Source organism: Parasteatoda tepidariorum, chromosome 1 (assembly GCF_043381705.1).
Source record: "Parasteatoda tepidariorum isolate YZ-2023 chromosome 1, CAS_Ptep_4.0, whole genome shotgun sequence".
NCBI lineage: Eukaryota > Metazoa > Arthropoda > Arachnida > Araneae > Theridiidae > Parasteatoda > Parasteatoda tepidariorum.
The window spans coordinates 29,862,840-29,877,440 of record NC_092204.1 but is presented as its reverse complement, the minus strand read 5'-3'; the positions used below and the strand labels follow the sequence as shown (position 1 = coordinate 29,877,440).

The window sequence follows — 14,601 nt, the reverse complement described above, 5'->3', positions numbered from 1 at the left end:
ATTTCTTTATTGAAGCTGAATATATATTTTTCGGATCTTTATTTTGAAAGTCAGTCATTTCATGTGAGAGTATGTCATTAATAAAATCATTATTTAGCAATTCTGACCACAAGCCCACGTCAACATATTTCTCAAACTTAATATTCTCTAAATTTCTTTCCGCCTCGGTATTACCGTCCTCTTGCTGAACACCATTATAGTTCTTAGTGGGATCAGACGGTTTCTGGTAGTCAAGAAAGTTATTAGTAAACTAAACAAGTTTGTCACTTTGATGACGAGAACAGAAGTGCGGAAAAAAAACAAAATTACGTCGGGCGTTAAGCGGCGCTGCGGAAGTCCCCCGTAATAGACACGAAAAAATACACTGACCTAAAACAAGCGACGGGTAATTCCCCGTTCCGTTCGATGGACGCGCGCATGCATGGGTTGATTGATCTCAGGGTTGCCAACCATATAATATTTTTTTTTAATATTAGATTTTTTTTAAATTCAAAATATCACCTATTGTTTTCAGTGGGGACTGGGGCCCTTTGTTTCCACGGGGCCATGGGCTGCAGCCCAAAGAGCCCTTAAGTAGATCCGCCCCTGTGTTCACATGTGCCCCCTGTTCACATGTGCCCCCCTCTCCCCTATGGCAAGTATTGTTTGACTTAAAATAGGGGTGTGGTATTTTTCGTAATATTTTTTTAAAGTGTTGTACTTATGCTTTTTTTTAAATCAATTTTTATACCTGTTACCGACAAAGTATGATATCCGGCATTATTTATAATGCCTAAAACTAGTATGAAATGATTTATATTTCACACATTGCCGAGGCATTATATATAATTTCAGATGTTATTTAGGCAAAGTATGAAATAAACGTCCTGATGAGGTTATTATGTGAATGATGTGCATGTTACTGTGAATGACCGAAAACGATGGTTGTTGACTTTCACCGGTGAATGTTGACAATCACATAGTCGCTTTGGTGAATGTCCGAAATATTTATTACATCCGATTTGATATTAATTTATTCGTGAATATAATTACATTCATTCGATATTTTAATACTTACTGACGATAGATTAGAAGAAACATCAGTGTAGGGTATACCGGGCAGTGTCCCTTGACCTTAAAAAAAACATCAGTGTAGGGCAGGGATGGCGAACCAATGGCACGCGTGCCATTTATGGCATCCGACACAATATTTTGGGCTCGCCGCCGATCACGTTTGTTATTACACTATGAATTGTTATTACTCAAATGCTATTATTACACTATGAAGCATATGTAACAATTAAATTAAAGTTCACAAAAAAACACGCAAAATAATAAACAATTATTAATGAAAAAAATTAACAATTAATGCTAAAAAGGCAATTAATAACCATAAAAAACAAGCTAAAAATAAATAACTAACAAAAAAATAAACAGTCCTGCTTAAACTAACATCTTACAATCTAATATAAGTTATTGGTCATCTAATCTGCAACAACAGAAGTCACACTGATGTTACTTTAAGTTGAATTACGCGTATAACTGAGACATTGCAAAATATATTTTTTTTCAATGTAAATAAAGAGTTTTGAGTTGATAGTATTTAGCATTATTATTTTCCCAATAATCACGAAGGCAAAATTATTTGACGGCACGTCTATGACCTCATTAAAAAATTTTTTGAAAAAAATGGCAAGTTGGTGTATAAAGGTTCGCCACCCCTGGTGTAGGGTATACCGGGCAGGGCAATTCTATACTATGATTAATCTTTCCAGATTTTACTTAGATTTTCTTACCTCAACTTCATGAAAATACATAAAGAGATATAAAAAATATTTCAGACACTATATGAAATCAGTTACGATTTAAAAAAAATTTAATCAGAGTGTAAAAAATATTATCTTTAAAAGCATCCGATTAATTTAAAACTTATTAGAAATGTATAAGTTAATGTATATATAATTCCAAATTGGTAAATGGCGCCATAGTTTAAATTTTAAAAATCTGCTTACAGAAAGAATAGGAGCTTATGTGTCTTCTAAGAAAATATTGCAATCGGATTCACTGTATAGTTCCTGCGCCGAAATGATGCGCAGTAAATTCTACTTTCCCCACCTTTGAAATAAATGGAATGATCCAGTCTCATTCAGATCCAATGTGGGAATCAAGGGCTACTCAGGAAAACGGTGTTGGTCGACATTGGCTTCGCTTCGCAAAAAATAAAAAATCGCCCTTAATAAATTTCAAACTTGTTCATACTATTGTTAATTGTTTACTAAAATTACTATTTATTAAATTTTTCTGCGCAGAGAAACATAGAATAGTAAAAAAAAAGATTACTTTTTTTAAATAGCAGTAAAGACAGATAAATCTCGAATCCTAAGTATACAGAAAAAGAAGAATAAAAATATTACCACAGTGGAACCAAAAATGTTTAATATCCAAATACCCATAGTCAAAAAAACAAACTACCCCTGCCTCATAATAAATAGCAAACTCACCTGGTACGGCCACAACGAAAATATAGCAGATAAAGCAAAATGCAACAACAATAGTGCTACAACCACTCATCTACAACCAGAATATGTCATTAAAACTAAGAAAACTGCACTATACATCGATGATCAGACCAATTTTGACATATTCCTCACCTGCCTGGACAACCATACCAGAGTACCTCATGCAAGAGCTAAACCAATGCCAAAACAAAATACTGAGAGAAATCACCTGTGCCAGATGATTCATCAGAAATGCAAATATTCACTAAGACCTCAAAATTCCGATCCTATCACAATATATTCATAAATTAAATGCTGATTTCTTCAACAAGGCCAAAAAATGCAATACAGCTAACTTTAATCAGATATTTAACTTTGAAAACTACAAAAAAGATATAAAATACAGACCAATAGCCGCTCACTTTACATCCGACGCCTCATATCACAATCATCAAAATAAATAAAAGCTTTCACGAATTTCTTATCTCAGATCCACCTATGACGTCAGCTTCAACTGCAATATTGAGAGATCTATTAAGCGTTTCTCCACGTTGACCATCAACCAGCATACAATACTCAAGTCACACATAGTTTAGAACAAGCTGCTCCTTTTCATCATTATTATTTATTCAAGCAGGGTGCTTCTGACAGCAACCACATTGCCTGCTAACCTCAACGAAACCAAACAAAATAACAAATACCACACGATGAATGAGATAGGAGCCGATTCGCGGCTCAGACGCCCAGATCCAGAAGCAAGACAAGAAATTTTTAAAAATTACAACTTGCTTTTATTATTTTCAACCACAGAGAAAGAAAGTCAGCGTATATATATGGGATTGAGACCAGTGTTGATAGTTTAGTAGTGTATTGAAATTTGAAATAAATTGCAGTAAATTAATGAGTAACGCCTACTTTCTATTGAAACTGTAATTTAAAAATCTATGATTATAATATTGTAAAAGAAAATTTTTAAACGCACAGAAAAATGATTATCCATATAAAATATATTCTCCCTAAATATGGTAAGAAATTTCCAAAAAATTCTCTACAAAAAAATGAATATTAAAAAATACGTTTTAAAAAAGACAATAATTTACCATAATATTTTACAAATAAATAGTTTGCTATTTAAATTTTGATTCATTGATTGATTGGCAAAAGAAATCCTATTGGACAATTCTTCTCTTTACTTAACGCTCTGGTCATCCCAGTACATTAATTGTACAGGTTGACAAATGAGCTATATTTCCAGATATTAATCCAACTTCGACAAATGCTAGTTAATAATTATGCGTTTGACGATCTGACAGAGAGAAGAAGACTGCTTAGTCCAGTCCTGAGAAATAGAAGAAAAAAAGCACTCTGAATGCAGGACAAATTTTAGCTCGATTTTCTGATATTTCAGAATAAATGTAAATACGTTTATTCGAATTGTGCTGTTTATTTTCAATATTTTTATTTACTGTTAGTTGAATAACTATTTTTTTAATCGAAATTGATAAAATTTTCGAATACTCTGTTTCTTTTTTTTGTACTTGTTTTATTTGAGGACAGTTATCTTTTTCTTTTTGAAATAATGATTTTTAAATTAGATAAGAAATTTTCGAATAACGTATTTCCTCAGCTACAATTTTGTATCATGCAGACCTTCGTAACAAATACAATGAAAAACAGTAACATTTTAAAATTGAGATGCGATATTTTTCATAGCTCTGTAATTTCAATGAGTATGTAAATAGTCGTTAAAATATATTTGACTGAGGCCTTTTAAAATAGACCGAGCTCAGGGATATGATAACCCTACGTTTCGGACGCGGAGGCAAATGAATGTTCACCCGGATGACTAACGATTTAAATCGGGAACTTCCCCTTCATTTGAGTTACATTAAGGTAGCACATAATGAAAATTCTGGAACTATGAGTCAAGACTCGAATATATTAAACATTTGGAAAAAGAAGAAAATCGTCTTCTTAGAAAAATAAGTATTTAGTGGAATGAGAAGATTCTCATTCCACTAAACTGAGATACTTTCCAACATTCATTCCATTTCAATACATTCCAACTGAGATACTTTCAAACCGCAATGATACGCTCAATTCTGAGAATCCTGATTGCAAGCCTGAGGATAACCCGCTGCTTGATACTGAACCTGCGCCTGAATCATCATCTACTGCGAGAAAGAGTAAGAAGGAACTTAAACCTTTGACTAACCTTAAACCAGTTGAAGAGTGAGACTCGTCATGCATTTATTTTGAATGAATAAACAGTGCTGGTAAAAGTATGTTGCAATGCTTTTACTGCCCAATTGTTAAAATGAAAATGGTGGAAGGTATTAAATTTTATTTGCTGACTTATCAACAAAAAAAACTAAGAAAAAACAATAATCTTAAAGCTTACTACCAGCTTTTAATTTGGCTGCTTCTCCCGAGACTGGTATTTAAATAAATCCGATTCCAAAGGGTTAGGGCCAGCACTGAATCGACTGACATCATCGATTCCCAGGTAGAGACCTCTCCGATAATTGAGGTGGTCCTCGACAAGGGCTGAGTTTCCTATAGTCGAGACTGCTATCGCGCAGATGTCTCCTAAACCCCAAAAACTTGAAAGTTAATTTCAAAGGGTTAAATGCTGACTTGAAGACTGGGGAACTGGGAGATATTTTGCTTTGGAAAGGATTCGACTTTACAAAATTAGTCTAATTTAGGAGAAGGGTTAGCAAATCTCCCGAAATTCCATCTTACATGAATTTTCCTATTTATCCTACCTATTATCTATTATCCTGTTTATCTTATTTGTCTCTAGGAAAATTAAGAATCTCATCGCAGAATCTACGACCTCAACAGCATCGAGGAGATCCAGTCACCGTGGAGAAGTTCAGGGGAGGCAGAAGGTAGAGGCAGTGTTACCGCTGCCAGCTCTTCGGTCCAGTCTAATAGAACTGCAACGACCAATCATAATGCATGATGGTTGCCCGGGTCCCATCCCTCCTTTACCTGTACTAGGGTCTTAACTGAGCCTGTGTTTTCTGAAATTGCGGCCTACCACACCCAGCTAACTTTTCTGGCTGCAAGTTAATACACACTTGGCAATTGAGAAACTGCTAAATAAAATTTATGAATATGAGGAATGATGCATGGTTTGTAAATTCGAAATAAATGCTCAAAAGTCGCAACTGTAATACAGAAAACATATAAGAGAACACAATGGACGATTACTTTTTAATGTAATTCCCAAAGTATCACATAAATTCACATATTTTGATTTGTTGGTTTAGTTGCATTAAAATTTGATATTAATAGGAGTAAATTCGAGAGTAACGCATACTTTCTACTCAAACTGTAATTTAAAAATCTATAATCACAGTACGGCATGAGAGAATTATTAAACCCATAGAAAATAATTAATCATATAAAATAATTAATCGTATTAAATAAATATCCTTTCGAAATACAGTAATGAACTTCAATAAATCCTATCTACCGCAACATTTTATAAAGAAAGTAAAATAAAAATCAATAAATTAATGCAACACAGCAAAACCCTAAGCAATATCACAAATTCACCCTGGTATTTCAGGAATAAAAATATACGTAATGACACCCGTACGCCTAGCCTTCTTGACTTATACAAAAATAGTTCTCTTAAGTATTTTCTTAAGAGCACCGGACACTTCAACCCCCTTATTTGGTCTTCCTCTTACTACGACCCAGATGACCCTAAGTGTAGGAGACGGCTTAAGGCAATTCTCCATTACTATAATAATCTCCAAGACATCGTTTGAGTCGTATTGCTGATTTTTCAATCCCCCAGACTGGCTCCTCATCTACTCTATCATCATTACCCTTTTCCACCTTCTTGGGTTGGCCCAATCCTTCGCGGAATTACTGCGGCTCATTTTGATTCAATTCACAAATTCAACTACTAACAATGCTAATCACTAACTGCTTATTTGTCAATAATTTTAAATAAAAAATAAATAATGATTTATAATAAATAATTTAATTTTTTTTCATTGTTTTTGTTATTACCTGTCTGTGTTATCCCTGTTCTATCTTCTTTACCACAATTTTATTTAACTACTAACATTAAGTTTACTAACCCAAATAATTTTAATATCAATGGCCTTTGATTCAGTTTGTAATCATATAATTTACGGAGGTGGCCTTTTTGGCCAGGTACTCCGGTGCACCAATTATTAGTTTCCGCAGTTTCCGAAAAAAAGCACCTTCACCAAACTTGCTAATTGCTTCACATCTCAAGCCAACACTTCCTACAATTTAAATAGTCGCCATTCCAGACGTACAGTTTCAGACGAAGGGGTGAAGTGTCCGCTGTGCGGACAAGGACTCCGTAATCAACTTAAGTTCAAGTATCGTATTGCGTATAAAATTATGTAAAGCATTATTTTTCAGCGCTCACATCGTCCTGGTATAAAATGTACTGATAGTGCTCTGACTTCTCTTCATCAATCGTACTAATCTTTCACCTTTTACTAAAGATTACCGTGGAGAGGAGCATCCTAATGATCTTAAGCTAATTTTTGGAATGCCACATAGTGGGATTAATGCATAAAAGTGATGTGTTTTTGATCAGTAATTCTGGAAACAGATCTAAGGTTAATACTTACAAGATCGTCTTCATTCTTAACGCAGCTGAAGTGGCTCTTAAAAATACGATAATCGGGCTGGATGGAATTTCGCTAATAACTCTAGAAAGGGAGCAGGAGCACCAATTTGGATCGTGAATTTTTTCTACAGTTAAAAATTTCCCCCCAGGGGTTGTTTCTAAATAATCACATCTTGGAAATCCTAGAAACTGGTAACAGTTTTCTTATAAATAAATATATATATATATGTGGAGCTGTTGTTACAATATATTATGGTGTAATATCTCAGCAGATCACATCATCAGACATCACGTAATACTTTAAGATAGTTGCATCATCCTGTTCGTCATTGAGAGGCGCCATCCAGTCCCAAAACTCCCGAATTTATAATTAACTCTTGACTTTACACCACAGAACAATATTTTTCTTATTCACATGCATTCCGGAGACCACTGCGCAATGGCAGCTCTCACGAGTCATGTCAATAACGTTAACTGCTATATCCTCTTTATTTCTAATTTAAATTGTTATGTTTGTTAATGTTTGTTAAATTATCGTCGCTATCGTTATTTACTCCTATGCTGCACGCACACACACACACACACGCGCGCGCGCGCGCGCACGCACACACAGATATATATATATAGTTAAATTATTTTTTATAACTGTCGTTGAACAGCCGACCCAATTTTGGGTTTACGAGTACTAATGCTCAACTCCGTTGCCTTGTAATTTTGAACAAATCAAGAAGACANTATATAAATTGAAAATTAAAGAAATATTATATTTCCCGGTCAGTGGTAATTTTAAGCATAAATATCCTTATTCGCATTCATCCAAACGGCATTTCAATTTGAAGGCTTTTAAATTCATTAAATTCTAATACTATAAAATTTTTATGCTAATTATTAGCAACAATAATTAATTGCACGCATCTTTTATCATGAATTCTGAAACTTTTATATTATTAACCTATAAATAAAAATATTATAAACTTGAAATGTAAAAAAAAAAAAAAATCAGTACGTATCTGCTATGTGTACCATGAAGCCAAGTTCGTAAGCGGGTAGAACAGCACCAAGCTCTGATTTGCACAGGTCACCGGCTACCGATAATACCCATAGGTGTCTGGAATATGACAATATCATGAGTATTATACAAAGTGGTAATTATTGGATTCGATATTATTGTGAATGTGGCAAAATTTTATTTGAATAACAAAAATATTGACACCAATATCGAAATTATATAAATTGGAAAATTATTGTGATAGATTTTTGACAGTGAGTCACGATATTGTTATTCGTGCTCACTAGTCATAGGTGTTTATATTTGTATGGGTCTCAATTTGAAAAAGCAATCGCCAACAATGCAATCGTCCATATAACCGATTAGTAGAAGATTAAAGGTTGTGAACTAACAGTGGATAGCTGCCCCAAAAGTTCATGAATTTTATATTTTAGTACGCACATTTAAGACTTAGATCAATTAAGTTTCAGCTTTTTCGTCGCAATTTGAAGAAAAGATGCTACGAGAAAGCAATATAGTAGTCTACATATTTTAAGGCAAGCATACGTTTCACTTAGCATTTTAATAAATTTACCACGATAGCATACGAACCAATAAGAGACAAAAATTAAATCTATTCTCACTTGAACAATATGAGTTTAATGTATACATTCGGCAGAAGCAAAATATATCACCCTGAATAACTTTTGTTCAAATGATCGGATTATTACGCACTAAGTGTCAATCCTAATGGCTCTTGGGGGTGACCTTAATTATGCAAATTATTTGGTGCCAACTATTAATTAAGTTACGAAATTGAACACAAAGTACTTTCTCTGCATAAAAATTTTTTTTGTTGTAATATTTGGAATCCTGACGCTGAAAAGTATTTTTTTCTAAGGAAACACACCTTTTTCCGATTTCTATTCCCTAAATAAAATATCTCACAGAAATGTCAAAAAATGTATATAACAATTGAGAGTAACTGTAATGGAATAAGCTGGACAAAACTCTGAAAAGTAGACTTTTATAATTTAATCACTATAATGGAATGGTTATTATAGCTTTTGAACTGTTTTCAAAAGCTATACTCACTATAATGGTTATTATAGCTTCTGAACTGATCGGATTTTATTATATAACGTGTCTACAGAGCTAATACCATGGATATTTGAATATCAATACCCTTCACTGTTAGAAATTAATAAAACAAAAAAATTAACAAAAGACAAAATTAACAAAAAAAAAAAAAAAAAAACATCTTAAATGTTTATTAAATCAATTTAGTTTTTAAAATTCTCATGACTAAACTTTCTATACTAGTGGTAACCTTTTTCCTGTTGAGAGCATTTTTGCCTTAATAAAATATTGCGTGAGGGCTATACTTATGACAGATTTGGAACTCTTTGTAAAAGGGGTGAAAACTGCATTTTTGCTTTCGTGTAAAATTATATTCTTTACACATTAAACTAACAACATTGGTGCCTATGGTACGAAACTACCAACAAATTTCATGCAATGACTGGAGTTCGGAAGTTTTTTCATATTAAATTCGTTCTAAAATGAGAATACATAAAGAGACATGGTTAATAAGTTAACATAAGAAATGAAATAAAATTTTTCGTTTCAATTATATTTTTGTTAAAATTGACGAAATTGCTTTCTAAAAAATATAGAGGGAAGGAACAATTTTATTCCAGAAATAGAGAAATTTAAAATTTGTTCGGAATTTTTTTAATGTTAAATAAATGCAAAAATGTATGTATAATTTAATGGTAAAAAGCTGAAATCTACTATAATTTAAAAAATATTTTTAATAAGTTACATTTTTAAGGACGATAAAATATTTTTTCTTTGGTCACCAATATTCAAAACGTTTTTAACTTAATACTTTAAAAGAATTTAAATTTTTGAATTCGGAAAAAACCAAAAATTGATGCTTGCTTCAAAAGGAGCAATAAGCAGCGCAAAATTTCTAAACATGCCGCAAATGGGCAGCGGGCCATACGTTGCCGATCCCTGTTCTAGATTTTGCTAAATTTAATAAGAAACAAAATTTTGCTATCTTCCTGGCAGTATTGATCAATATCTTCATTCTCAGTAAAGTAGCTAGGGAATTTTTATGAACTAATAATAAATATAGTTCGAAGTAAAACCTTCTTTCTGTTCCGCTGGCACGACATTTTACCTTTTCAAGACTTTGTCCACGAAATTGAGGAGTGGTGTATAAATTGATGTGTAGCCATAAATACCGATAAAAAAAATTAATTATTAATTAAAAACTGAAGAATTAAACCACAAGATCACTAGCTAAATAAATTTAACATTGGACAGAGGGAAACAATACGATCCCTTACAAATGCTCCATACTACGTCAGGAATCAAACTTGAGGCCGACCGGCCTGTGTAGGGGGCAGGGAACTGTCCTTGCATCAGAAAGGTCCTGGGTTCGAATCCCGGGCAAAGCATGGATCTTTCTTTCTCTGTGTGTTCCTTTCTCCTTTGTGTGTGTGAATGTGACCCGTAATATAAACGGATTGTGGTTGTGTGAATGGCGTGACAGAAGTTGAATTCCTGGCCATAGATGGCGCGATAGATGGAAGCATAAAAATGTGACGAGGCAAAGTTTAATGATATCTTCAGCAAAGAATCTTAAATGAAAATATCATACACAGCACATAGGTAGCCTTTTTCTTATCGGATGGTACACTATCATGCACCTGTATTACAACTATTATTATTACTTTTTATTTCAATCTTTATGCCCACCATGACTATATGACTAGACATGTCATTATTTTATCTTTTTCAGTCATTTCAGATCCTATGAATCAGTGCAAGTCCACCGAGGTACTCAACCAGAATTATTCGAAGTCGAAGTAGAGCCTGGCCACTACTTATCTTTATAAAGATCTGAGGTGTCCACTGCTGCTATTTCATATAACCACATATCTATTCTGACAAAGAAGTAGGCGTTACTATTTATACCGAATCTAATTAAAAGGAGCGCCCACTATTTAATATAAAATTTATAATCGTAATAGAACAGAGGGTGAAGGAAAAAAAATTACCATTCTCCTAATATTTTAAAGATGTAAAAATTAGATGACAGTATAAGGTGTAAAATTTGTACAGTATTAAAGTGTCAGCGTCAGAAGAACACCAGATTATTTGTGGCTTTTGACAAGAATGATTGATAAGCAAGATTGTTATATTAATGAATTTCGGACAAATAGCAAAAAGGGAAACTGTGGGACTGCTAATGATCTTTTTGTTGCTTAATGAGTAAATCTAATAGTCTGCCCATAAAAGTATTCATAATATATGTAAACCCATGTCAAATACAAAACAAAATCCATAAAAGCTTATGCGTACTAGTTACACTGTACCAGTTACTATCTTAAAACAAAAATGAGTAATAATTAAATTTTCATATGAAGTGCACTGAGGCAGATCAAGATCATGAAGGTTCATGTAAGATAACTCTTTAACCCTTTCGCGCCGACTGTCACAAATACGTGACAGCAAAAAACCGTATCAATCAGGGTGAAAAGATAAAACTGGTAATCAAAGTATTTCTTTAGCAGTTTATTTGTGGGCGGAGTTATAATTGTTTGATTTATTTAATTCACCATTACTTTGTTCAAAATAAAACTATTTAGTTATACTTTGAATTAACGTCGATTATATATATTATTAAACTAACAATAATTAAAATAAAAGCAAAGTAAGTCTGTCAAATTAGTAACGACTACATTTAAGTTACCGTTTTTTATTTAATTGCAACTTGATTCTGATTTTGTACGAATGCTTTTCTGAATCACCCGTCCCCAAGGGGTTAAGGAAAGGGTTATCGAAAAAAAAAAAAAAATGAAACCAACTCGTAAAGTAAATATCTGTCTTTACTTTGGTATTTAAAATTTTTTAAATGAGTTTGAATATAAAGAGATTTTTTTATCTAATTAATTTTGTACTACGTTACATCCATATCTGTATTATCTTTTTAGTGTTCCGTTTCGGGGAGAAAGACTATTATACTTTCGCTTTCTACATAATTGCGTTGATTATAACTTAGGAAAGCAGTTAGTTTGTAAGTTATAATACTCAAGTAAATTATTATGAACGAAAATATTTGAAAAAACATTTTTGTTAGAGTGTGAATAAATGGAGAATAATGATAGAAGCAATTATTTTGTTAGAGAAATAAAAAAAAAAAGCCTTTTTCAATACATTTTTACGTGTGAAATAATATGAAAAAAATTCTTGAGACAAACTTTGTATTTTTTTACGAATCATTAAATAATTTAGAGAGCTTAGGGAATTCTTGAAAAAAAAAAAAATTCTGAACTTAATATTCAATAATATGATGTATTATTTTTAAAGAAACACAAATTTGAAGTTATACATTGTATTCTGTATTTCTGAGAATATAATCAACATTTATTAGAAGAGAAAGAAAATGAAAAAAATAGAAAGAGATTAGAGAAAGAAAATGAAAAAAAAAAAAAAAAAAAGAAAATTAAACATTTCTAATTCGACAAAAGTTAGGAAATGAGTTTGACAATATTAGTAAAATGTGTAACGTGGTAGTACAGTGGGGGGGGGGGGNGGGGGGGGGGGGGGGGCAAGGTATAAGTTTGAGTAACTTTTGTTCTAATGATCGGATTTTCATGCACTAAGTGCCAATCCTAATGGTTTCTGGGGGTAACCTCGCATATGCTAATTGCTTTGTACTAACTGTTAATTAAGTTACGAAATCAAACACAAAAACGCACTATCTCTGATTAAATAATAATAATAATAATTTTTTTTTTTTTTGCATGCTTGGATTCTTAATTCTCAAAATATAAGGGGTAGCCGCAATCTGGGAAATGTGGCTCTCATATCTTAGACAGGAGAGCAATTCAAAGTTCTGACCCCTTAATGTTAATTTCACATTTTTAGTCATATTTTTAAAATTGGTGAAGAAATTTANAAAAAAAAAAAAAAAAAAAAAAAAAAAAAAAAAAAAAAAAAAACTGCCCCTACTTAAGTAACCCATTCACCCAAAGATAATTTCATGCAAAAAATTATTTTTAATAATTGTTTATTGCTTTTTTTTATCATTTAATTTAATTGAAGATGATAAACTGTTGATTATGAGTTATGGATTTTTTTATGCCATATTGATCTATATATTTTTCTATCGAAAAATCTAAAGTTTCTAAATGTTTTTATCTTTTGTGTAATCTAAATGTTTTTATTTAGTAGAAGCTGAGAAAAATTATAATTAATTATTTTTCAAAAATATAATTTGGAAACAGTGAAGAAATATTTAAATGGGGCGATTAATAATAAAATGTGGTTAACTTACGAGAGGAACTTGATTTAGCGCGCGTATCGTAAAATTTCATTCATATTTTTTTCGCTAATAACCGATTGCTAATCTTCTTTTCTTTCTTTTTCGTTAATTATAAAATACGATGTTTCTTTTTAAGTCGTCTAAAAATTTATTCGTAATTTAGTAAAGAAATTTGATTAAAACATTTTATTCAACGAATGCCGAGTTTTATAAAAGCATGTTTCTGATAGAATATGATTATACATCAGATTGTGATCAGATTTAATGTGATTATATTCTATTTTTTAGTTTGTTACGTCAATAATTGATACAATTTCAATAATATACATACGTATGCATAGATTTGGAATAATATATTTATCAATTTCTTCTATATATATTTTATAATTATTAATACGAATACGTCGAAATTTTTAAGTATCTTAAAATTTTCCAGCATGCTATATATCGTCTTAATCTTTAAATAAATTTTTTAATCATCTGTTCTTGTTTCGCAGAATTATTTTACCAACTATTTAATTTAATTTAATAATTTTTGAAAATCTAAATCTTTACGCTACCACGCATATAAATTTTTTTAATTAATATACTAAACAATTTTTCTAGTTCTTTAATTTAGGTTTTCGTTTAAATTAAAGTTCCTTTTTAAATTATTGTCAAGTTTCGATTAAAATAGTACCTACCTGCTAGCTAAGAATAAAATCTTGTTCAGAAATTAAAAACCTTCTGCTGCTTAAAATTATTTGATGCAAAACAACTGACTATTTACTAAGCATATTATTTTTGCAAAAAATAAAGATAAATTATTGATTTTATATTCTTGCGATTTCAGCATAGATTTTTTAAAATATTGCTGATGATTTTATTAGTCACTGCAAGGTGTACCGAACAGTAAAAGCTGTCGAATATGTAACCAAAATTTTTAAGCGTCTTAACCCTTTTGAAGGCCGTGGTAAGTATATTTACCACCACGTTTTACCACTTTTAATTTAGGTTTCCATTTTTGAATAACTTCCGCTTTCTTGAAGTGAGTTTGAATAAAATTGGTAACCATTTGTCACTTTTAAAAAACGTATAAAAGTTATAAAATACATAATTCCTTTTGAAGTTTGTAGCATTTAAGGAATTTATTTTATAAATAAAGAAAAATAAAAGTCAGTAAGTT

General features: G+C 31.6%; 1 protein-coding gene and 1 non-coding gene across 2 annotated transcripts in view; both read left to right on the top strand.

The window, feature by feature from the left end:
• Nucleotides 1-14,601, top strand: part of LOC107448249 (cilia- and flagella-associated protein 276) — a 70,584-nt gene that overhangs the window by 39,555 nt on the left and 16,428 nt on the right. The window lies entirely within an intron of this gene.
• Nucleotides 6,928-7,043, top strand: LOC122269661 (U5 spliceosomal RNA). Its single transcript, XR_006225312.1, has one exon. It is a non-coding gene; the product is annotated as a U5 spliceosomal RNA (small nuclear RNA).